Source organism: Lynx rufus, unplaced genomic scaffold, assembly GCF_022079265.1.
Source record: "Lynx rufus isolate CCGP_SWC_20201006 ecotype Redwood Valley unplaced genomic scaffold, mLynRuf1.p SCAF_6, whole genome shotgun sequence".
In the NCBI taxonomy this organism is placed as follows: domain Eukaryota; kingdom Metazoa; phylum Chordata; class Mammalia; order Carnivora; family Felidae; genus Lynx; species Lynx rufus.
In genome coordinates this window covers 13,921,574-13,947,288 of record NW_025814878.1, presented here as the reverse complement: position 1 = coordinate 13,947,288, position 25,715 = coordinate 13,921,574, and the positions used below count along the sequence as shown (strand labels likewise).

The 25,715-nt window shown below is 38.0% G+C and overlaps 2 pseudogenes; both read left to right on the top strand.

The window, feature by feature from the left end:
• Positions 1-13,722: 13,722 nt before the first annotated feature.
• LOC124528585 (putative elongation factor 1-alpha-like 3) lies at positions 13,723-22,171 on the top strand (annotated as a pseudogene).
• Positions 22,172-22,173: 2 nt separating this feature from the next.
• Positions 22,174-22,996, top strand: LOC124528584 (elongation factor 1-alpha 1-like; annotated as a pseudogene).
• The last annotated feature ends 2,719 nt before the right edge of the window (positions 22,997-25,715 follow it).

Genomic DNA, 25,715 nt, shown 5'->3' with positions numbered 1-25,715 from the left:
AGATGAAATATTCTCAGTAAAACAGGAAAAGGGAAACTTTCTCAACTTGAAGCTTTTCCATTAGGATCAGGTACAAGGCAAAAATGTTACTTCTCACCAGTCTTTTCCAACATGCACTAAAAATCCTTGCTAAAACAGTAAGGCAAGAAAAGGAAATAAACGATATACAGATCAGGAAGAACTATTTAAAACTTTGTCTGTAGATAACATGATCATCTATGTAGAAAATACAAAAGAATTGACGGCCCCCCGCCCCTGCAAAATCTGGAATAATTACTTATTAAAGTAATTACAGCAAGATTGGAGGATGCAAGGTTAATGTACAAAAGTCAGCTGCTTTCCTACAAACCAGAACTGAACAAGTGAATTTTGAAATAGAAAACACAGGGGTGCCTGGGTGGCTCAGTCAGTTAAGCATCTGACTTCAGCTCAGGTCATAATCTCATCGTTCGTGAGTTAGCTCAGGGCCTGGAACCTGCTTCAGATTCTGTGTCTCTCCCTCTTTCTGCTCCTCCCCTGCTCACACTCTGTCTCTCTCTCAAAAATAAATAAACATTAAAAAATAAAACAAAGAAAAAGTTATTGGTAATTGTGTTAGGAGAGATAATAGTATTACGGATATGCAAACGAAAAAAATCTATATGTCTTTAGTAATATACATGGAAGTGTTTATTGGTGAAATATTCAAAAAAAAAATAGAAAAAAATAAACAAAATAAGAAATAAGTATGGAAAATTCGGATAAATATTGAATATGAATGATGACCAATAGGAGATTATAATACTACTGTCTATACACTCTCATGTCACAATTTATTTAATACTGCATTTTAGCAACAACAAGAAAATGGCAAACACTAAAAACTGAGCCTAGAGTTACAGTTCTTCCTGAAGGTGAGCAATTTTTTCCAGATCTTGTTATCCTTTAAGAATTATTCTACATATCAATAAACATATTGCTATATATTCTGTTTATGAGACCATTCCATCTACCCCGTTTGGTACTTTGCTTTTTCACTTATTTTGGTGTTTGCATAACATTATATACAGAACTGTATCATGCTTAATATCTGCATCCAATTCCATCTCACAAAACATTTTAATGAATGTTGTTTCATCTGTTCATATGCATGATAGAGAAAATGACTTTGAGGTTAAAAAAATCTATAGAAACATTTTCTCCCACTCTCTAATGATGCATGCCTGACCAAGTCAGAAGGAAAAAGGCCTTTTAGCCGTGAGCCCATCACTAATGGGAAAGCTGGCACATTTTCATCATTTCCTGGTCCTTCCGACCCATTCAGAACACCGAATGCCACATGTACATGGTATGCCTGGGTATCTGACAAAATTTTTTTTTTCTTTTCAAAATGAATGAATTAACATTACCCAGTGACAAGAAGAAACAATATCTTCAGAGGAGAAAATATATTCCCCTCCCTTCCAAAAAAACAAGAAAAGAAAAGAAAATATGTTTCTCCCAAGGTGAAAAGGATATAACTTTTTATTAAAGATCAATTTAAAAGAAAGAATTTTTATTATCCAGAAAGTTGTAGGTACAAAATATCTTTCAGAATGAAATGCAGACTTTTTAGAAGTTTGAAGCCAAAATAAAAAAGATAAAATTTATTCTAGTTTAATTCTCTCTTTCCTTCTGTGTTCTTCTAAGGTAGCAATAATCATTAGGAAAATATTTTAAATATTAAAGTATTAAATTTAAAAGTTGTAATTGTTGGGGCGCCTGGGTGGCTCGGTTGGTTAAGCATCTGACCTCAGCTCTGTGCTGACAGCTTGGAGCCTGAAGCCTGCTTCCAGTTCTGTGTCTCCCTCTCTCCCTGCCTCTCTCCCACTCATGCTCTGTGTCTTTCTCTCAAAAATAAATAAACGTTAAAAAAAATTTAAAAAAAGAGTTGTAATTGTTAAGGTTTTATTTTCAAGAAAGAAGGACAAACATATAACTGTAAAGGCAATTTATACTTTATACTTTGACTATATTGACATTTAATCAAGAAAATGATTAAATGACACCTAGGAATTCAACCAGAAATAATAAATTATGAAAAAGTTCATTTTTTACTATCTCCCAGTATACTGTTATACAGAATGATAAAATTGAGCCTCAGTATGAAACAAAGAAATTTTATTTTTTTCTGTTAAACGCCATAGACATTGCTCCTCATGAACCCATACCCAGCCACATAAAAATCAGGAAAATAAATACTATGTATCTCACATTTTCCTACTGCATAGTCAGCAATTTAACAAGAATTATGTGAATTATAAAAGAATTCAAATTTAATATTTGTCTATCTCTCGAAACACTTTCTCTTCCCAATAATCCGTCCCCCTCCCCACCACTAAAGAATAAAATGTGGTTCATGATCTTTATGGTGATACAGTCACAACTATGTCCATAGTAGAGTTTCACTTTCTCTTTGATAACTTTAAGCAACATCCAGACTTGCTTCTGAGAGCCTTGGACACTCCAGAGCACACATCCGTAGGTTGTTAGTTTTGTCTTCATTTATTCCTTCAAATCTGATTTCATTATTTAAAACCTAAAACAGAATAACAAAATGGCTTCTATAGAAGGGACCTTGAGATGCCCAAATGTAACTCCATCAACTTTGTACTACTAATAACTAACATTTATTGAACAATAGTTATATACCAGCACTGTGCTAAAGAACTTTTCCTATATTACATCATTTAATCATCAAAGTAATTTTATGCAATAGATCTTATAATTATCTCCAATTAATGGTAAGATTAGAGGGGTTCATAAATGTTAACTGTCTTGTTCAAGCTCACTGTAGGAACTAGTTAATTTTGTCTGCTCAGGATTGCTTTGTCTTTCTTTTTATGCCCCAGTCTTCCTTTAAGGAATGTATCATATCTTTCTTCCCTCAGTCAATAATTGAGTTGAAGATGACCCTGTCCTGGTTCCAGAAAAGGAACTCTGCTTAAGGCCATGAAAACCAGAAGCCTGGCTCAAGGGTACGTTAATGTCCTACATTGGAGTAATCTGAATAAACCCCAGGGTAAATCATAGTTCTTTGGGACCAGAACAGTCCTCATTCTGAGGCGGTTGCTGAACTGATAAGGTGTAAACCTGAAGCCCATGGTGGCCATCTTGCCACAATTCAGAAAAAAGTCAAAAGGAATGAGACAGTCTCCTAATGGCATCCGTCAGGCCTGAAGTTTGAACTACTCCTGGATTTGGGGTTATATATAAATGAACAAATTCCTTTTTGTAAAGTCTGTTGGACTTGACTTTCTTTCTTTTGCACTGGAATGAATGATGAATGATCCAATCATTAAGCTGAAACAGGACAGAGCCAGGAATTAAACCCAGGTGTCCTCTTCTAATCCCTTTATATCACAGTGTTAGCAATTGACTCAATCCATTGTTACCTCTAAAGAACTGGAACAAATTAGAACAAGATTTAGCCACAGAATGTGACTGAGTCACAGAAGGTGACCCAGAATCAGACCCTAAGTCAAAGATTTTCATGCAAGTAATTTAGTGAGGACATGCTTTCAAAGGAAACTAATAAGGTAGGGAGAAGCCAGAGCTGAAAAGGAAAAGAAACCAAGCAGGAGTGAAATTTCTGGCAAAGCTCCGGCTTGATGTCTGAGGGAGCTTTTGTGAATTACATTGCAGTCTGTCCTGCCTTGGGTAGGAAACTGGGATTTTTGATTGGGTTCTAGTCAGCCACTGGCAAATGGGCCAACCTCGGTGGAGGGAACATACATTCCCAGGTTTTTCCCCTCTTTACACATATTGGAGACATAGCTTCAGTAACCCAAGGAAAGTTCTCTGAAGAACTACTACAGAAAGGAGGTCTGAATTAGAGGAACCTTTCCTGGATATCTAGCATGATCAGGTTTTCTGGAGGAGAATCCTGGATAAGTTAAAACTGTAGACAGGTCTTAGCAAGCGATGTGAAATTGAAGTTCAACTTGTTTCTTTGACTCCTTACAATGTTTCCCAATTCATGGACAGAACTTCTCTAAGTCTATGATTTTATTTCATTTCTTTCGGTGCCAGAGAACACTTCCCCGTCCACAAAGCCTTGACGCTACCAAATATCCTTAACTTCACTTAGCAATAATTTTCTTACATTTTCAGTGGGAAAAAGAATAGAGTACATATTGATAAGTTGTCTTAAAAATTAAATGACAAAACGCATTATCATAATACCTAGTACTGAGCTATTTGTAAGCTATAGCCAATGTGAGTTGAATTGTGTCCCTGAAAAATTCATATGTTGGAGCTCTAACCCCAGTACTTTTGAATGTGACTGTATTTGGAGACAGAGACTTTAAAGATGTGGTTAAATTAAAGCCAGGCTGTTTGGGTGGGTCTTAATCCAATCTGCTTGTATACTTAGAAGACAAAATTTGGACACACAAAGAGATACCAGGGATGCTTCCATGCAGAGGAAAGACCATGGGCACACACACAGCAAGACGGCCATCCACAAGCCAGGGAGAGAGGCTTGAGGAGAAACCAAACCTGATGGCACCTTGATCTTGGACTTCTAGTGTCAGTAATGTAAGAAAATAAATTCCTGTTGTTCAAGCCACCCACTCTGTGGTACTTTGTTATGGTATCCTAGTAAACCACTCACATGCATATCAAAACTGCCTCTTTCTTAGTTTTTCATTCCAGGATCTCATCATTCCTGGGTATGTATCAGCAGATGGCTATATGTCAGGGAAAAAAAAAATGTGTCCTCTGTAGTGTTTTGGGCCTACCTACCAGGTTGAGTATATCAGAAAAAAAAAAAAACCCTAGAAGAAAATAGAATAATTTTCCCAGAAGGAAATATTGAATAGATTCATATTCCATATTCACTGATACTGTAATCCCAGCAGGCAGGGAATTCTTCTCCATGCTATGGCTCAGAGACCACAGTAATGTTAGCATGAGGACCAGGTGGAATAAAGTCAGGGTTTAAGTGCATTTATTTTCAGAGAATTAGTAAAGGATGGGATGGAGTGAAGGTTAGTTCTTCCTTTGGTCTTTCAGGTCTAATTTTGACTCACCAGCTCTATAAATGCTTCTTAGGAACACTAGGTACTTAATAGAAGCTAAACAACCTCTCCATGACTTATCTATGATTCTGAAAAATGAATCTAGGGAATCAAAGTCATAAATCTCTGTATAACTGCCTTCCAAAGGAAATGATTTCTTGAATGATTTTTATTGGAATAGTAGATCCAATGCATATATCCAGAGATGCAACAAAGCTTCTCAAGATGGAAACAGAAAAACGAGTTCAAATATTAGAACAGAAAAAACACAACTATGTGGTCCTCTTTTTGAAATCCTAATGATCCAACAATGGCTTGCTGTGTTCAAAAGCATCTTTATGTGTATTATGCCATTTGAAACCCAGAACAATGCAAGAGATACACCGGGAAGATAACTTAAGGTCAAAGAACTCATCAAGTATTTTGCCAGAGATCAAAACAGTAAGTGAGTGGAAATTAATAATATTTTCCAACATTTCCTATATCTAGGCATTTGATACAACATTCAGAATGACAAAGGTAAATTACATCCAGATTGACTAACGTCCTGCCAATCAAGAAGACTTTATTTATCATACTGTTCTATCAAAAATATTGCTGTTCAATAAAACTTTAAATTGTATTCTTCATAACTGATGGACAGTAATTAACTACAAGAAGCCAAAGGCAGGAATAGAAGCAGGTTTCCTAAATACTGATTATTCTATAATATTCCAGGACAAGGAGCTGGAGCCTGTATTAGATCACTTTAGGCCCACAAGTGATCTAGTTTTGTAGTCTCTTAGAGGAGTTGGAAAGATAAACTCTCCCAGCCGTTCTTCTTTCTGGTCATTTGTCCGGCTAGAAAAACCCAGCTGTGTACACACAGATGAGGGTCTGTATGAGTTAGGGTCTCTGGTGAGGAGACAAAAACCACAGCGCGGTGGACTTCGGCTGTGTCCGCTTGGCCAGGCTGCAGCGATTCAACCTAGGTGCTGCCGTGGAGGTATTTTGTAGCTGTGGTTAAAGTCCGTAATCAGCTGACTTTAAGTGAGGGAGATTAAATCTGGGTGGTCCTGATTCAGTTTGCTGAAAGGCCTTACGAGCAGAGCTGAGGTTTGCCTGATGAAGAAATCCTGTATGTGGACAGCAGCTCAGCCATGGCCAAGGGTGCCAGGCTGCCCTACGGACTTCATCCTTGCCTAGCCAGACCCCACATTCATGTAAGCTCATTCCTTGTTATAGATAAATAAACAAATAAGCAAACAGTGAGAATTTAATACAAGTATTTGTTAATTACATAAGCAAGTTGTTAACTGGGTCAATGGAAGGGTAAAGCAGAGAATACTGAGACAGCACAGAGTTAGCAACAGAGGAGGCAGTTACCACCACTAGTTCTCAGGGCACAAAGGGGAGTGAGAGGCTGGAATTATTAAAATTGGGAAATTTATGCCAGCCTGGGACAGCCCTCTGGGAAGCAATGCTGGCTGACAGCTGCTGATGTCTGCATAGGCATTGGAAGGCTGGTTTGGAGAAGGGGGGGAGTGCTCGCTTCGGCAGCACATATACTAAAATTGGAGAAGGGGGGGAACTGTAAATTGGCTTCAGCTGCTGCTTGTAGAAAGGCGCTGTGAGAGGGAAGAGGCCAGGATAGGGTGATGCTGACGGGAACTGCCGGCAGACAGGTAGGGAGCAAACAGGAAACAGCATGTCCGCCTGTTCTGGAGCCTTCCAGTCTCCTCCTTCCTTATGTTTGGGAAACTAACAAGCATCCAGCTGGCAAAGCAAAAAAAAAAAAAAAAAAAATGTGTTGCATCTGATGCAAACGTTCAGAAAGATAAAGGTAAATTAGATTCAGGCTGATTAATTTCTAATCAATCAAGAAGACTTGACTTAATGCACTATTCTGCCCAAGCAGGTATGTTAGGCACGGAGACAAAGTAGCTTAATAACTGAACAGGGGATATGTATCGCTCAGAATATATATAAGTGAAAAAGCTGTGTTTTCCCAAAGAAGAACCAAAGAAAGTATATAAGTGGATATATCTGCAGCATACCACTTCTTAAGTCTTCTACCTTCCTAAATATAGATAAATCAAAATTATTTCCCACCACATTTCATTCTTTTCAAAAGCAGCCATTTGGGGGCACCTGGATGGCTCAGTTGGTTGAGTGACTTGATTTTGGCTCAGGTCATGATCCCAGGGTTTGGGATTGATCCTCGGCTTTGGGCTCCACACTGAGCGTTGTTCCGGCTTAAGATTCTCTCCCTCCGCCCCCCCCCCCCCCGTCCTTCCCCCACTCTCTCCCTCTCAAATAAATAATTGCCTCTATCAATCCACTGGAGTCAGCAATAGTCATACTAATTGTCAAAACGCTTTAAGAAAAATACTCAACCAAACTAATTATATTCTTGGTTTGGGTTAGAAGTGGGACAGAGTAGAGTATACACTAGCTACTCAGGGGTTGTGCAATGTCCCAACTGTGAGTATGAAGTGCCACAGAAATAGGAAACATGATAAAGTGGTAAATATTAGAAAGTGAGAAATGGCCAGACTGGGAGACCAACTTGGCATAAAGAATGAGGAAAGAGGAAAATCTGCATGACCCTGAGGTGGTTTGTGTTTTGTTTTGAGCAAAACGAGGCAGAGACAATCACAAAAGCAGCAGCAGCTCACTGAGTGTGGCTCACAGATGTTTGCAGCACAAAGTCTCCTGTGTGCCTTCAACATCAGCCTGAAGTTCCTTGAAAATGCCGTGTCCATGTGCCTGTAACTCTTCATGGGTTCTGCCTTCTGCCTGAATGCTTTTCTTTCCTTATCTTTCCATGAGAGACTTGCCTAAACTTCAGTTGGTTCAATCTTCTCCTCAGTAACACCTCCTGTGACCCGGGGCTGCAGCACTGCACAGCCCCAGGAGAGTATTCACATTTGTTTTATGTAACTGTTGTCCCTGGGAGTTATGCGACCTGACAGTCTCCCTCTGATCTCCCCTAGGCACCAGACATGCTGCTCCCTCTTCCTTCCTTCCTTCCTTCCTTCCTTCCTTCCTTCCTTCCTTCCTTCCTCCTTCCTTCCTTCCTTCCTTCCTTCCTTCCTTCCTTCCTTCCTTCCTTCCTTCCTCTCCTTCCTTCCTTTCTCCTTCCCTCCCTCCTTTCCTCTCTCCCTTCCTCCTTCTCTCTCTCTCTCTTTATATATAGGTAGATAAATGTCTCTATCTCTACCTACCTACCTACTTACCTACCTACCTACCTACCTACCTACCTATTATTATCAGTAATCTAGGGCTGCTATAACAAAACATAACACAGAGCACAGCATGGGTGGTGGAAACAACAGAAATTTATTTTCTCACAGTTCTGGAGGCTGGAAGACAAAGACCAAGGGGCTGTGCTGTCATGGTTGATTTCTGATGAGGCCTCTCTACCTGGCTTGTAGACAGCCACCTTCTCCCTTCCTCCTTACATGACCTCCTTCTGGGTACACTCTGAGAAAGAGAGATCTCTGGTGTCTCTTCCTCTTATTAATAAAGATACAAGCTCTGGAAGATTGAAGCCCATTCTTTATGAACTCATTAACCTTAATCACTTCCCTGAAGATCCTATCTCTAAATACAGTTACATCAGGGGTTAGGGCTTGAACGATGAATTTTGGGAAACACAATTCATTCTATGACACTAAGTATCTATATTTGTTTCATGCCTGTTCACCCCTCGAGCCTGATTATACAGAGTATAATGTTTGTACCTAATTGAAAGGCTGGCACAGCTCCTTTAGAATGCACATTTGGAAGAATTAGCTGATTTGGATGAAAGATAATAAATTCAACATTACACATATAGATCTTAAGATGATGGTAGGACAGTGTCTAAATGGGGAATTGGAAGGAGGAACAGAAGCCCAGAATAAAAAGTGAAGTTGAAGATGCATTTGAGAAAGTTTAGAAACAGAAGTCAACATAACCATTGGCACATTGGTACAATCAAAACAACAGATTCTACCACATTCTTTTATTGTAGCTCCTGTCATTGTTCTGGCGTTCAGTTCTTGAGCTCGCCACTAAACTGAAATTCTTTCATCTAATGAGGGCAGTGTGCAGGGGAATGGCATTGGCTCAGTGGAATTCATTTTCTTCATAAAAATTCAAGCTTAACTCCACACTGCTTTGCCAAAGGGTGCCATGACAGTGAATCCACATGCCTTTCCCATGGTGTTCTCCACTTCCCCAACATGTCAAACTGTCTCGTGATAATGCCTCACTAATTTTATGGGATAAGATGGTTTATTACATTGCTTTTTAAACCTATTAGGAAAAAGCAGATTTTATTGTAGGAAAAATAATCTCCAGATTTGACATTCCACGTCTTCTTTCCAATTAATGGTTAATTAAGATTTAAATTCTATTCAATCATCCCCACCTAGTTTTGTGCCATCATAAATCCTTTGACTGGATAGGCTGTGATGCAGATAAACCACAGGCACAGGTTAGAGTGAAGAAAAAAGAAATGGTATCTTATATGATTTAATGCCATTCAGTTGCAATTATTCATGTAAAACTGGATATAAATGGACTTATTCTACATTGGGCATTTCGGATTTGCCTTTTAATAGTCATTGGCATAAGTATGTAAGTTCAGAGTGTTCACTAGTGAATGGTGGTGTATGATTATTTGCAGAATGACATATCACATGGAAAGAAAAAGGAGAGCAGCAGCATATTGAATAAATAACAGAGAATATAAAATTCTCTCTTCATATTCAGAGTAGAGCCCCAGTGTGGGGCTTGATCCCACAACCCTGGGATCACGACCTGAGCTGAAATCAAGAGTTGGGCACTCAACCTACTGAGCCACCCAGACTCCTCTAGAAAACAGAATTTTAAGAGTTATTTTTAGCAAACACTAATTTGAATAGTCTCCAAACGCCTAAATTTCATCAACCCCATTTTTCACTTTTATATAGTGTTGCAATATTATACCTTCTTCTGATGATAAGAAAGAATACCGAAGCGGTGGTGCATTTAAGATGTTATTGTCTTTTGGTGATGTCTGTGAATCCCCATTTTACTTTTTAGAGAGTTTACATTGGCTCCCATGTGACTGATACTCGATTTTATAATATTTAAGATTTATCTGTCTCTTTACTGACATCTACCTTCTACCTGAAATCTTTTTATAGGAGTTTTCATTAGCGGTTTTGTAAAACTATTATTTCTCTATTATTTATCTCATTTTTGTTTGCCACTTATGCAATCATAGGAAGTCAGTAATGCTTTGAATCATGGCTTGCAATATGTATCATTTATACAGCAATCTTATAACAAGAAGACTGTAACAAACAGAATGGTGTCAAGAACATTAATCAAATTGTGATATTATTCGCTCGGGCTTAATGAGACAGCTGCCCAACTATGTGTACTGGGATCTTTCGGATTTGTAGGTGACTGAGACTAACCTCATGAGAACTGACCATATCTTACACAACAGATTATCTCTAAGACAGTCATATCACTTGAGACTCATTATGTTTTAGCCAATATTACTTATTTGTATCTCTGGACAAAGGCACAAATGTGGAAGCTATCTTAAGCTGCGTTTCTAGTGCTTTAGAAGACTTGTATACCAGTATTGGCCACGAATGTCATGTATTAGTGTCAAATAATAACAGAAGAGTTTAAAAAAATATATTTAAAACCAAGACTACAAGCTAGTGACAGGGATTTCTATCGGTAAACTAGCTTTTGGTTGCAAGGCATAGGTTCCTCAGAACAATGGTTTCTAAATGCCCACCCACAGATCCATTTGGTTTCACAGGGCTTCCTTTCATTAGTCTGTAGTAGAACAAAACAACTACGGGCAGCACAATACATCTATCATAGAATTAAATTTATCTCATTCAGAAGAGAGTTCTTCTACCCCAGATGCACGTCTTTTGGTGTTAAAATGGTTTTGTATCATGAAATGTCAATAAAGACAGTATGAGATTTTATTTATTTGTGCCTTTTGTCATGTTTTTTAATGACAGAAACTGGCACCCCTACATGCATCCTCCATTTTATATGAAATTGTACTTATCTCAAGAATCTTACGGTTTGGAAGCTGCTCAGTGCAGGGATCCCTCAGGAGCCTTTTGAGATCAGCTATCCCCTTTGCTCTCCAACACACAGCCCCTTCCCAGCCTCAGGTTCATGCCACAGAAACACAGAGTGTTCTTACAGAATCTTGCAAACAATAGGAGAGAGCCTGCCCCGAGCAACAAATGTCTTCCTTCTAGGCAATTCTAGCAGCAGCATGGGCCATCAGAAGGGTGGCTTGTCATCTAGAAGAGCAGTCCGGTGTGGGAGATAACCTTGTCTAGAGAAGGAAGAGAGAAGGAATCTACTTCTGTCTTTCCTTAGGCAAGGACAAAATTATCTCGACTCTTCTTAGTTCACTTTCAACCTCACATCCCATTTACAGAAAAACATGATAGGATTCAGAAAGCTTTTGTGGTTTGTTTATGGTCTCGTAGTGAGGGGTAGACTTAGAAATCACAAATCTCTGACTTTTCTGAGTTGCAAGCGACAGCTTTTAAGAAAAGAATCTTGGAGGGAAGATTTGGAAATAATCCGCTGAGGCATACAGATGGCAAACAACTCAAGTAAATGTTATGGGGGTTGTGAGAATGAAGCATCTGAAAACGTAACTATTATTGGTGAAATATTACCCTAATATATTATTTCATGAAATGATCCTTGTGTTTACCCATGCCCTGAAACATTCTGCATCCATCTGCAACGTTTATTCTGCTGGAGATAAATAGCTTCTAGTCTCCCTACTTAGTTCTACATGGTTAAATGACTCCTTCAGTTCACAGCTATTTTTTAATTAAAGGAAATGCATGTTCCCCTCTGGCTATGGTTCTCAACACTGAGAAACGTCATGTAACAGAATCAAGGCAAATTTCCCCCTACAACCAAAAGCTTTGTGATCACGCAGTTTTCTAGGGATATTGGGTCTGGCGGTTCTGTGGCTAACGGACCTGTGCTGGCTTTTCCAAGAGAGAAGAAGCAGACGATGTGTAAGATTTGCTGAATGAAAGAACAGTTGGGGAACACAGGTAAACAGGTGGGGTTACCTTAAAGCTGTCCCCTCATCCTGCTCTGCAATATGGGTGCAGTGCAACAAAGCACTGTCTGCGCCCTACCTACAAAAGACTTAAACCTGAAGGCTGATTTGGAACGCGATTTTGAGTGGTCCATTTTACTTCCCACTGCTTTCTTCAATACTCTTAGTTTTCTTTTCTCTTGCGAAGTGTTCCGGATGTTATTAATTTGTGGTTGTGAGGTCTAAAGATTGTTATTACACTGTTGGCTGTTATACCTCAGATCCAAATAGGCCCCGAGAGGCCGTTATTCTCAGCAAAACTAGTCTGTCTAGATTTTATCTGGGTTGCAGGTGTCTGCAAAAATCAGCCTTCAGAGCAGGTCCTTTTATTAAGATATCTAGTTTTGCCTTGTGCATTTCTTTTATTTCGCCTGCCCCCGGGGAACATTTAATGAGCAACAAGTATAAAGTTGCTCCCGAGCCCCAGCCAGTTCCCCCTTCAGGAGCCTGGAAGTTTGACAGTTTGTTTTGACTTTGAATTGGAGAGCCAGAAAGAGGGAACCAGGTAGGTGTTGTGGAAAATAACATGTGGGAAGTGACTACCACAGAGGCCAATGCCGGTCTCAGTTTGGATTAGTCAGTTTATTTCAATGAACAAGCCTACGAAACAAGATGAATATGTTTGAATATTTGGAGAAATGAGAGCCCTGAATAAAGAACTTTAAATACTGCTGTCTGTGCAAACTAGTCTTTCTGGAGGAAAAGGGGAAATGAGGTATTCAAAAGGGAGTTGCTGACTGCTGCATAACCCTAAACCATGAAAATGCTCTACAGTGTCATTGCCGTATCCACAGAAGGGACTGAGAGCTGGAGTGCTACCAAGGACCAAGAGGAAAAAGTGCCGTACACTTGAGGAAATTGAGGGGAAGTGAATACTGTAATAAGACACTGTAAGCCATTTTGTGAGTCAGGCTCTGCTATCCCAGTCTTGCCTTGTACAGCTCCTTATAGCTGGATGATCTGGATTGGCTTCAGGCATCCCCATTCCTGGGCCAATCCTGAGAGAGGGAGAAAATGCAGCAGGAGCCCCACAGTCCCTGTGAACTGGGAAGTGCAATTGATTTGGAATCTTCGATGTGACTTCCATACTCTGTATTCTGCCCCGCTGTCCTGCCTGGTGCTCTAACCTTTCTGGAAAAAGAGAGTCTTCTACCCCTAGTCTGCTTGACTTGTGTCTTCGTGCCCTCCCCTACTTGGGTTGACCAGGGGAGTGGACCTAAGAATAGAGTTTGTCTCTTTCCTACCTCCTGACAACTAGTAGGGCGTCCTATCCAACATGAACAGTCTTTCACAATGGCATCCATTTCTGACGCCACTCCTGCCTCCCAAAAGCCTGACTTTCCTTGGACCTATGAGAAACAGAGTACCAAAGTGGTTAATAATGCAGGTTACTGCCTGGGTTCCAATCCCCGCTCCATCATCTACTAAAGCTGTTTAGTTTTAGTTATTCAACCTATCTGAAATCTCAGTTTTCTAACCAGGAACATAGAAGTAATCATATACTTAACCCTTTGAGTTGGAAAGAAAATCAACTGAGAACATAGTAAATTCTTGGGAAGAATGAGTGACAGTTATGTTGACGGTTTGCTATCCCCGTACTCAGTATATCTGATCAAATCCCCCATTTTGAATGTCTGTGATTATTTGGACCAGCATACAACTAAGGAAGTACAACAAGGATCATATTACTGTATTGCCCAGCTGCCTCTTCGGGTGCACAAGGAGATTACTAGAGATAATAGTAATTTGGGGAAGAAATGCTTTAATATACATATTTTTTACTTTCGAAAGTGACCTTTTGGAAAATTTGAAATAACATTAGACACAAGAGGCAAAAAGATTGCTGCACAGAAATACCAATATACCCTTTATCCAGAGATCCTTTCAAGTTTTGCTCATTGTCCCAGCCATGTCCAGGGATATGACAACATGGACGACAGCACCGTTCCCAGATTCCATTCCATTCCATGGCACCCAGCTGTCATGTGTCTCTAGGTTCCTTCAGCTGGGGGGCAATTTCTTAGTCACATCTTGACCTTCATGACCTTGACATTTCTGAAGTTGCTGGGCATTTCTTTCGTAGAGTTTTTCTTATTGTAGTTTTGCTTACTGTTCCCTCCAGAAGAGAACCACATTATGCATTTTTGGTGAGTATATTGCAGAAGGGAGGTAGGTAGTGTTCTCATTGAATTCTACCAGGTGGCACATGTCCCATTACTGAGGGTACTAATTTGATTCCTTGATAAATACAATGTCTGTGAGGATTCTCCTCTGGAACAATACCTTGGAGTTACTAAGCATTTTTCTGTGGAGAGACTTTTGTTTCATGCAAATGCCCCATTCTTCAGCACACTTTCACCGCTAGATGCAGTAGCTATTGAATTTATTATCACCACGATGCATAGAAGTGGTGGTTTTCAAATTGCAATACTTTTCCTGTATTTATTATTTGATAGTAAAGAATAGTTTCTTTAATCTCTACTTATTTGTATTAGTTCAATGGCTTAGTTTCTTTAATCTCTACTCATTTTTATTAGTTCAATGGTTTATAACCCACCAATATGATTATTTATTTTGATGCTTAAATTTTTAGGAACCCCTTCGAACTAGATAATTTCTCCTAACGTGTTTCCTTCATTCTTTCAGGACTTCCTTTGTTTTTGGCACAAGATGTTCCAAGTTCATTTTCTACTTTCCTTGACCCCACTTGGGATAAGCTACTTCTCCGTGAAGGCTTGGTTCTTTTAGTGGAGAATAGTATGTAGAAATAGAAACAGAAATAATAGAAACCAGGGTCTGGATGTAAGGTATGTTCATTGATACTGGGGCCTTGATGTCTGACGTGTGCCTTTCACTTACATTTTCTATTAAATCTCTTATTTCATTCTACACTACAGAATTTCAAATTCATTTGAATCTTCCTCTGTTCCATATTCGCATTTACTTCTTCATCAGTGAGAAACCAAGCCCCGTCATCCTCAATATATTTCTTATTTGCTCAATCCCCTTATGTAGGCAAGTTCCCAGCTTACCAAGTTTCCTCACCCCCACCCCCAACCCTGATACTCCATCGTGGCACGACCACCATTACTGGACCTGCCTGATGTCAGGAAGGAAGGAAGGGAGAGAGGGAGGAAAGAAGGAGGAAGGGAAGAAAACAGAAGATTAACAGAATTGTCTTAATTTGGTCATGGTTTCAATGGGTGCTTATATTACTTAAAACATTCCTAAAACTACCGTTAAGTTTTACTTTTGTTGATCATTCCGTTCCTATGAAATTGCTGTTGGTTTTGTCTTTTGATTATTATTTGGTTCCTCTCACATTCTTTGTCATGACCAGGTTCTCAGACACTGAAAGTAATAATGGGAGGGAGAGGTAATCAGTATGGTAGGTCATGCACACAAACCTTGGACCTTTCATTGTGCCTGGATGATAAGAGTACTGAGTGACAACTCTTAACGAAATCCTATGGTGTGTGTGTGTGTGTGTGTGTGCGTGTGTGTGTGCGTGTGTGTGTGTTTGGACCTTTCATTGTGCCTGGATGATAGAGTACTGAGTGACAACTCTTATCGAAATCCTATGCTGTGTGTGTGTGTGTGTGTGTGTGTGTGTGTGTGTGTGTGAGCGTGTGTGTCTGGGGAAGGAAGCAGAGAATAGTTTGTCAAAGGAATGGTAAGGTCTATTTCCAAAAGAAGGAAGAAAAAAAATGTGTATCTTCTTTTCAATCCACATCTCTCTCCTGATTCATTGTGACAGTCTCCAAACTCATCTTTACCTTTGATCTTCTTAGCTTTTTTAGTGGAGGCCATTCATTATTCTCCACCAAGCTGACAACACTTCTTTATCCTCTACCACTCTGGGTCCGATTTTGCCTGGTGGGCATCTCCATTGTATCATTAATGGCACTAATTTGAATTTTGTCGTTATCAAGAAACTCTGAAGTTCTCCGGAACAGGAATCTTTTGATTCACTTTCAATCCCAAGCCTGAAAGTACCTCGAATTTAATAAGTGCACAATAAACATTTGCTGAATGGATAAATTAATGGATGTATGAGAGTGACCTAAGGAAGCTAGAGTTAGATACTGTCATCTCTTCCTTTGCAAGTTAGTATTTACAGTTGAGTATTTTGGAGCCAGGTTCAGGAGTCTGCACTTTTAACTAGAGTCCCCAAGTGATTCTACTTAGGTCACACTTCAGGAAAAATTGAGACATGCTTCCATGTTCTTGATTTCAAATTTTAAAAACTAACTTCATTCTCCAGTGCCACCATTAGAGCACTTTCTTGAGCGCTGAAGACACTAAATGATTATATGTTTTAAGAGGCATTGGGATGCAACCCTGATTACCTATTAGCCTTCTGGGATGCACATTAACACAGCATTATTTTCCTTCTACTATATCATGTAGGCCACTTAAATATTTCTTTACATTCTTCCAAATAGCTCTTCGCTACCTATGCATTTCACAGCTGAATCTAAAGTGAAACTTCCCATTTCTACGAAATACGGACATACAGTTACTCTCGATTTGTAAAATGCAATAAGCAACCTTTTAGGATTACAAAATTGTTAATGCATGAGAACAAGGGCAATGGGCTTAAAAGTATTGACACCTAAAGGACATTTACAGATAACCTGGTCTCATAGACTATGCACAGGACTAGTTAAGTGGCAAATGTGGTTTTTTTAAAATTTTATTCATTTATTTTGAGAGAGAGAGAGAGAGAGAGAGCACAGAAGGGGCAGAGAAAGAGAGGGAGAGAGAAAGAATCCCAAGCAGGCTCCGTTCCATCAGTGTGGAGCCCTATGAGGGGCTCAAACCCAAGAGAACTGTGAGATCATGACCTGAGCTTAAGTCAGACACTTAACCAACTAAGCCACCCTGGTGCCCCAACATGTTTTGTTATCATGGCAGATTTTTTTTCCTTTCTAAGTATTCAGGCTCATATTAATAGATTATATAGTTTTCTGCATGACTGGATTGCTTTATTTACTTTCTAACTAAATAATCCCATAAGGAAAACCAAGATTTATTCCCACTTATATCCACATTTTGTTCAATAAAAAAACAGAGAGTTGTGAAAGTTATGTATGAATTGCATGTTCTCTTTGTCTAATAAGATGGACAGTGTTTGTGTTTGAAGAAACATAATAAGAAAAAGCAGGCTTGTTTATGTCTGTGATGTCTATAGGTATGAGCATGTCAACTGGTGAGAGAAGAGTCTGCACTCGTTCCTGTGGGAGGATTCACTCTGGAGAGTGGGAATCTTCAGTGACAAGGTTTTACCCCAGGTCAGATCAGCCAGGCACTTGGCTTCTTGCCATTCTACTTAAGTGGCTGAAGTAGGGAGGTCAAGGCCATGGCCACCACTTCAAAGCCCCAGAGCCAGGCTCTGGGCCTCTCACTGAACCAGTCACATCCCATTTTCACATCTGATGCAAAGAGTTGTCTGTTCCATTCACCTGCTGGCCTTTGCATTTTATCATTGTATTTTATAGCCTCTATTCTTCCCATGTCTCCGCTTTCCCTCTGCACATGGAAGTTTACAACAGAGCCCCAGGTCCCTCAATAAGTGGATCATACGCTCATGATGCCTATTTGGCAAGAGGAGTTTGAATTGCACTCCTCCTACACCGATTTACAGAAAGGAAAGAAAGGACATTATCACAGATAAAATCTGTGGATTAATCTTTCTCTCTCTCTTTCGTTCTTACTTGAGAGGGGAAAAGGGGGCCACATTTTAGAGAAATGGAGTCAGAGAAAGCATTTTTTAAAGTCTATCACAATAGAAAAAGTGGAAATAAACCACTTGTACACAGTAATAGCTACTGCAGAAGTGACTAATATAGTATATCTCTATCATTGCTCAAACAATGACACAAAAATTCTACCACAGCCACAATATTTATAGAATTTTGAGTGTCAAGCAATGCCAAAGCAAAGTGAAATTGAGTCACAAGCTATTAGTCAAAAAAGGTTACTCTCTGGATGGTGCGTTCTCCTAAGGGGATCTCTGCATTAGTAGCTACGGTTTCAGAGTCCGGTTATCCCTGAAATTCTCTGCCTGTGTTAATAGATGTTTATCCTCAGTCACCAGTTTATTCAGTAGACTGTTGTGTGCATGTGGTTACTGAGTGAGTGTTTAATCAGTGCTCACTAAACTGGCAGAATTTGGCTCCAGTAACAGTAATGCTCTCAAGAGAGAATGTACTCTTAAGACAGTTCATTAAGAACAACAGGGACCAAGTACATTTCTTTCATCCTTGAGTATACCTATTCAACCATGACGAACCAGCTGGGCTGGTAGTCAATGAAAAAAAGAGAAAAAGCCTAGCTTATGTTAGTCTTTATTCTGCTAACTTGTTTTCCGCAGATCAGGCTATGCCACTGACATTCCTCAGGGGAATTAGCAATGTAATTGCCACTTAATTACAGTGCTCTATCATAGATCAATTTTTACTTTAGAGAATTATGCTGGGAAATGTGCCTTAGGAGTCTTATTTCTCTGTACATATCGAGAGAGTTTCTCTTTGCTGTCTTAAAATAAACATTTCACAGGAAAGATAGACTAAGGCTGTTTGTATCAGAAAAGCCAGAGCTGTCAAAGCTCCCTTAAATTTGATTTCTCTAGAAATGGAAGCATTCACAGAACCACAGGACTGGGAGAAATTTAGAGGAAGCTGCTCACCATGAAAGAGAGGGAGAGGAAATGCTCAAAGCTTGTCTTCAGTGAGCAAGGAAAGAAAAGACAGGCATGTTTTCTTGGAGAAAGGGAGAGAGGGAGTTTTTTGCTCCTTCCTACCTCGGATCCCAGATCAGATTATTCTCCAGAATGCATCAAAATCCATTAAGAGACCATCTCTCATAGCAGATTTGGGCAAGATTTCATTAATGAGTGGAAGCGTAGTTAAAGCCATCCTCACCACTAACTTGCTCTGTAACCTTGGACAAATTTCTTAGTATCCTGGTACGTCAGGTTCCTCATCTATAAAATGGGAATAATACTAGTATATACTTACAACAGAAAAGTTTGTTATAAATATTAAAGAAACAAATGTGCATAAAGCTTAGCCTCTTGGTCAGACTCTTATTGTTTGGTTGATTGTTTTTTTTAGTAGAAGTTAACACAAATTAACTTTTTAAAGTCGAAATGTATTTGACATATGACATTATGTACATTTAAGGTATACATGTTAATTTGCTACATTTATATATTTAATATGTTTGCCATTGTAGCAATTGTTAGCACCTGTATCACATCACATAATTATCATTTCTCATTTTAATAACCTCTTTTAATGTTTAGGCTTAGCGTTGCAACTCTCAATTATATTACTAAACTGTAATTCTGTCATTCTTTTGTTCCTCTTCAATGGTAATTTTTGCCAGCAGTTTGAATTTTTCTATCAGTTCTTCCTCTAGTAATTTATTTAAAAAATCAGAATTGTGAAAAAAATTGAGAATTGATAAATTTAATTTTAACCGGACAATTTATCTTACAGAGCAAAACCATGTTTTTGGTACATGTAGGTAAGGGCAAGTAAAGAAATTAATATTTACTAAGTTCCCTCAACATCTACTACATTTCCATATGGTAGATGATAAAATTTCTTTCCACAGTGAAAAAAAAAAAAAAAGCCTCAGGGAGGTAAAATGGCATTTTTAATGCATCAATAATTTTCTAAGCTTTTCAATGATAAGGACCTTTCCAAAGACGTAAAAATATCACAGATCACTTCGTCATGATAGTCATAAGCGTTGTTATTGTTGAACGAGAATAAACATAGTGATAATAGTTGAGTATAATTGTATATCATATGAATTATAATTGTAGCAAAATAAAAATGAAAAAAGCAGCTTATATTTTTATTCAGCCTATAAATTATGATGTACACATTAGTCCAAACCTAGACTTCTTGCAATAACTCTGCGTGGACCTCCAGGGCTTTTTAATCAACAGTTTTAGGAACCTCACCCTATATAATTATGCATAATTATTAATTATTATAATCATTGATTATATAATCATACTATTGATTACATATTATTATATTATTGCTTATTATGTAATTGATTATATGATCTAATCATATAATCATTGACTATGTAACATGTTTCACAGCAGTTTTGAAGCATTTTTAAATATTTGGTTTTTTCACAATTTCATTTAGATTAAGTTTACTAACAATACAATATTTATATAAATGAGATTTAATAAATATCAACTTGAATGGATGTCTTTCATTGCTATTAAAATAAGCATTTACTCACGTAGAGTATGTGTGTTTTAGGGAATATTTTTGTGGGGCCTCACATTAACAAGAAAAACAGTTTTATAAGGCAGGGAGTAACAATTTTAGATCCAACCATTAGTCAGAAAGCTTTTTGTAAACAAATCTGCTTTATATTCTAGTCACAGTAACATTATGAAATGAGTAGTTATCATAAACATTGATTTAAAAAATCACCAGCTTGGGGTGCCTGGGTGGCTCAGTTGGTTAAACATCCAACTCTTTCTTGATTTTGGCTCAGGTCGTGATCTCATGGTTCATGAGTTCGAGCCCCCTATCGGGCTCTGTGCTGACAGTGCAAAGCCTGCTTGGGATTCTCTCTCTCCCTCTCTCTCTGTTCTTCCCCCATTTGCATGCTCTCTCTCTCTCAAAATAAATAAAAAATAAATTAAAAAAAATCACCAGCTGATGAATTCCTTTTGTTTGATCTGCTTTAAAGTTCTGAGAAGAACTGGAAATTTCACCCCCCTCTGACTCTATCTTATCTTGTATCTTATCTTGTCTTTTATCTTAGCTTATCTTATATCTTATCTTATCTATCTATCTTATCTATCTTTTAAGTAGGCTTTGAGCCCGGCCCAGAGCCCAGCTCGGAGCCCAGCATGGTGTCTAAACTCATGACCCTGAGATCAAGACCTGAGCTGAGATCAAGAGTCAGACACTTAACGGACTGTGTCTGTCTTTATTACCTGATATGACTGACAGTGTTGACTTTCAGATACCACTTCTTCTTCTCTTTTTTTTTTGAAGCAAGAAGGCAAAACACAGTAAACTACATACTGTAGCACTTCCTTTACTTTTGTTCTTTCCATTTGTATAATTTATGTAGATAGACCATAAGAAACAGAATATAATAAGACTACTGTACCATACTTTCCTAAAAGCAGTTGACAAAATCCATACATTAAGAGAACAAAGCAGTATTGTCTCATGACAAATGACTATCCTGACATGTATAAAGCAGAGTAAGCTACTAAACTTGTATAATTTACTCAGTTAACAACTAATTGCTTCTTTTTTGTTAGGAGTTTGCCACCAGAACACAGGTCTTAGGAAAACATCACTAAATTTGAGCCAAAATGGAAAAGGAAAAGACTCATATCATATTGCTATCATTGGACATGTAAATTCAAGCAAGTCTATTACTACCAGCCATCTGTTCTACGAATGTGGTGGAATCAACAGAATAACCATCAACATTTTTGAAAATGAGACTGCTAAGATGGGAAAGTCCGCTTTAGATATGCCTGGGTCTTGGAAAAACTTAAAGCTGAGTGTGAATATGGTATCACCACGGGTCTCTTCTTATGGAAATTTGAGACCAGCGAGTATGTGGCCATCACTAATGCTCCAGGACACAGAGACTTTATCAAAAACATGATCACAGGCCTATCTCAGGCTGACAGTGTTGTTCTGACAGTTGCTGCTGGTATTTGTAAATTTGAAACTGGTGTTTCCAAGATTGAGAAGACCAATTAGCATGCCCTACTGGCTTACGTGTTGGGTTTGAAACAACTAACTGTCTGCCTTAACACCATGGATTCTACTGAGCCACTCTACAGTTAGAAGAGAAATGAAGAAGTCAGGCTCTACATCAAGAAAAGTTTCTATAACGTTAGCACGGTAGCATTTGTGCCCATTTCTGGTTGCAATGGTGGAACATGCTAGAAATAAGTGCTCAAGATGTTGGTTCAAAAAATGGAAATTCGCTATAAAGATGGAAGTGCCAGTGGTGCCACACTGCTTGAAGTTCTGGAAATATCCTGCCACCAACTCATACAATTGACAAGTCCTTCATCTGTCCCTTTGGGTTGTTTATAAAATTGGTAGTATTAGTATAGCTGCTGTGGGCTGCATGGAGACTAGTGTTCTAAACCAAGCATAATGGGGCACCTGGCTGGCTCAGTGGGGTGGAACATGCAAATCTTGATCTCAGGGTCGTGAGTTCAAGCCCTGGCATAGAGCTTACTTAATAAAAGAAAAATAAACCAGGCATAACAACCATCTTCACTTCGGTTAACATTACAACTGAAGTAAAGTCAATTGAAATGCATTTTGAAACTTTGTGCGAAGCTCTGCCTAGGAACACCACGGACTTCAATGTCAAGAACACGTCTATCACAGATGCCTGTTGTGACCATGTGGCTCATAACAGCGAAAATGACTCCACTGATGCAAGCGGCTGTCTTCACTGTTCAGGTGATTATCCTGAACCACTCAGGCCAGATCAGTGGGGACTATCCATGTGAGCTGGAGTGTCACATTGTTCACATTTCTCGTAAGTTTGCCAAGCAGTGAAAGAAGACTGATAGCTGCTCTGGTAAAAAGATGAAAGTTGGCCCCAATTCTTGAAATCTAGTGGTGCTACTAACATTGAAATGGTTCCTGACAAAATTGTGTGTGTTGAAAATTTCTATTATCCTCTGGGTCATTTTGCTGTTCCTGATATGATGGAGACAGTTATTATGGGTATCATCATGGCAGTGGACACCAGAGGCTGCAAAGTCACCAACTCTGCTCAGAAAACCCAGATTGGCTGAATGAATATTATTTAGAACATGGCACTCTGTCTTGGCTTGTGGAAGAATGTCTCAGAGCCGTTTGTCTCGCTTGGCCATTTCAGTTTAATACCTAAAGACTGGTCAATGATAGAAGTGTTACGTAAAACATACAGAAAGGAAGGAATGTTTTCCCCACCATTTTTTTGTGGCGATTTTAAGTTGTTAGATTTTAAAATCAGTACTTTTAAAATAGAAACATCTTGACCAAAATCGGTCAGAGAATGTTGAGACCAATTAAAACAAAGTTTGATAAGCCTGTGTCTTCTTTTGGTCAGCACCAAAGCTTCCCATAGAATTTGCTGGGCAAAGATGTAAGGAGAAAATAATGTTGCCCATGATCTACTTCTGGTATTCCATTTGCCAGAACTTGATGAACTGGATATTTTAGAGTTAAATGATTATTCTCAGGGCAGTGATTAAAGTGTTTTTTCTTCATTTACATTTAATAAAGAGGATCATCTCTTGATTTAGATACTCCACGAAAAGTTATGGGAGGGATCTGTCATTTTCGATTTTCACATTTCTTAGGATAGAAGAACTAAGAGTAACTTGTTATGTTATGTATAACTTCATAAGAGGGCCAAAATTCTGCAGTATTAGAAGCCATGTATGTGACATAGAGAATTTAATTTTATGTATTCTATAAATATTTAGTTAACTTGGTACAATCTCTTACACTTGGTTTCCCGGTTCTTAAATGCATTGTCACATTTCCAAATAATGCAGTCAAGTTTATTAAAACAAAAGAGTCTGAATTATAAGGTTAAGTATTTTGGATTGGCCTACTTCTAAGAGTTAATGCTGTCCAGTTTCTAGGAAAATAAAGATACTAAAAGTTGAAAAGTAAAAAGAATAAAAGAATAAAAAGAATAAAAAATAAAAAAGAATAAAATAATTCTTTTTCTTCTAAGGGTGGAATAGCTTGTTGCATATTAGTACCTTTACCATAAACCAATAGAAAAGTTGGAAAAAAAAATCTGTTTGATACCACTGAAGAGATATCAAGGCAACTAAGATTTCAAGAGTTAGGATCCTGGAATAAAGAAACAAAAATTAGGGCAAACCCCACATTATAACTAGTCTAAAAATTTTACAACTGCTTTTAAAATGCCCTTAAGGCATTTTAAGCACTTTAAGATAGGCTAAAAGGACAAGCAGAATGTGGTAATAAGAAATTAGCAAGATGAATAGAGATTCCAGCAACTATGTGGGACCATGAAAACAAAAATTACAATTAGGGCCAGTGAAGGACATTCTGACTTCCAGTTTATATCTAAAAGGTATACATTCTAAAAATAAGATCAATCAAAAATAGACTAACCTTCATAAAAGAGTGAAATCCAGCTTTGAATCCTATTTAAACTGCCTCTATTTTAATAAAATTACATACTCTATGAAAAAAGATAATGTCAGTAAGGGCCTCAAATTATATTTGCAATTATATATATAAATTATCTGAAATTCGACAAAAAATGATCAAGTATGCCACAGGAATAACTAGCCAAAGAAAAACAAAAGCACAAGAGTTAAAAACAGACAATAAGAGCGGATCCATCAGTGATTATAGATATTGGAGTTATCAGTTGTGAACATTCATATAATTGATTGATATGTTCAATAAAATAGATGACAAAATGAAGAAATTCAATATGATATAACTGGAATGTATGAAAATATTCTAATGGAAAACACAAAATTTAAAAATATAGCAAATGGCATAATAAACTTTTTTTTAAAGGGTACACATTTAACAGTAATTTACATGCAGCAGAATTGAGAACTATGAACCAAAAATAAAGTCACTAGAAAATATATAGATTAAAGCATGCCCCCCAAAAAAAACAAAACAAAAAAAACAAAGAAAAGCCCCCAAAAGATGAAAATACAAAAAATACCTTAAGCAATCCATAGGTAAGAAAGAAAAAAGCCCATTACATGTGAAATTGCAGTTTTAGAAGGAGGGGAGAGTGTGAAAAGGCAGAGGCAATTGCTGATGAGATCAGAGCTGAGAATTTTTTTTTAAACTTAGAAACCATAACAGTCCACAGATTAGAGAAATTCTATGAATCCCCAGAAGTGTAAATCAAACAAAACTGTACCTAGGAACCTGGGAAATTTATATTAAAATTTATGAAAACCAAAGGCACAAAACAAAAACCCTGAAAGCAGGCAGAGGGCAACAAATCATATATACTTTCGGTCCAAAGCCTGACTTTTCCACAGAAATTATGGAGGCAACTAGACAATGAATCACAAATTTTAAAATGTAGAAAGGGATTAACTGCCAGCTTAGCGAAAAGGTCCTTCAAAATAAAGGCACATCAAAGATACTCGCAAAAGCAAGAAAAATTTGGGAGAACCATTACCAATAGCCTCACACTAAACCAAAATAAAACAAAGGAAAAAACACACACAGGGAATTCTTCAAGTAGAAGAAAAATTATTACAGTTGGGAAGTAGAAACACACAACAAAGTGATGAGAAATGAGACTCAATAAGTACTGGAAGTATAAAATAATAAAGTATTTAAAATATATGTAGAATTAAAGGGCATCAAAATAATAACACCAAGTTTGGAGGGAAAAAATGGAATTAATCTAAGATTCTTGTATTGCCTGGAATTTAGTATTTGTATTTTTTAAATATTATACGCTATAAGTTAAGGAAGCATGTAATAATATCTAGGATGATAACTCCA